We start from the raw sequence: 1137 nt of genomic DNA on the forward strand, positions 1-1137 counted from the left end.
GTGTCTCTATAGAAAACGGTGGCAGAACAGAACCAAGTAACATTAGATGTATTATTTATTCAGTCATGCATCCCATCCTTACTCTGTTGTTGATTCTTGAAAGTTCTGTTAGGATCCCTTCTTTGAGTTACTGAAATAAAAAAAACTTCATCAGGGTCCAGCCAAGCTGTGAATAAACAAAATGGAGACTGCTTTAGAAAGAAGTTTGGAGTTTATTGAAGGGCAGAGCCAGACCGAAGCATGGCTCTGGGAAAGCTGACCACAAGTTGCTGTGAGTGATGGGTTTTTATACCTTCTTGGGCTTTTGAGGTTGTTTCCTGTTCCTGTTTGAGGCTTTGTATTTTCTGTGTCATGTACTTTGACCTAAGTCTGAACATGCCCTTTTGGTACTGGTGGGTTAATCTTATTATGTTTCCTGTCCTTAGAGTTTGGGTGAGGGTATGTAGATTTTAGGCGTCTTTGTCTTCCTAATTTCATCAGTTTCTTCTAGCTTCCTGGCTCCAACCTTCCTGACTGGATTGCTACATCTGCATTTCTAAAAACTGGTTTCTGCTGAGTTTCTGCTTGGGGCTATTAAGAAAAACTGGGATTGCTTTTCTGCCTTTAAGATTCTTTGGGGAAATATATTCTGCCTTTTTAATATTTCCCAAAATATTTCTTTCTCTGGATTCTTCCCACAGAGTTTCCTCCTCTCCCTGGCAATCTTTCTCAGGTTCCAGCTTGGCCTAATCAAGTTTCACATTTTACTCCCTTCTTTTACTGCACACTTTCATTTCTGCACATGCACACAGCTATTGCATGAGGCCTAAACACAAAAGAGCTGCCTTCTGCTGCATAACAAAAACATTTTAATTTTCCACTAAGTTTCCTTGCTAAGGGCCAGCGCCCTAATAAAAAAAAAATAGCCCGGATGCTGATGCCGTTGCAACCTAGGGAAAGAGCCCAAGTCTTCCTTTCGCTCTGCAGCAAGGAATCAAGGCGCCATATGCCCCGCCCTTCTGAAATCCTCGCGCTGGGATGCTATGGCAACACAGGCGGGGAGACGTGGAATCCAGTCTTCGAGTGGAAGGAACCGCACGCTAAGCGGCGCTCTCTCCGCCAGTCAACGTCCGCTCGTCTCGTGGACTCTTTCGTCAG

This window comes from Crotalus tigris, unplaced genomic scaffold, assembly GCF_016545835.1.
Source record: "Crotalus tigris isolate CLP2741 ecotype Arizona unplaced genomic scaffold, ASM1654583v1 scf7180000020795.235405, whole genome shotgun sequence".
Lineage (NCBI taxonomy): Eukaryota > Metazoa > Chordata > Lepidosauria > Squamata > Viperidae > Crotalus > Crotalus tigris.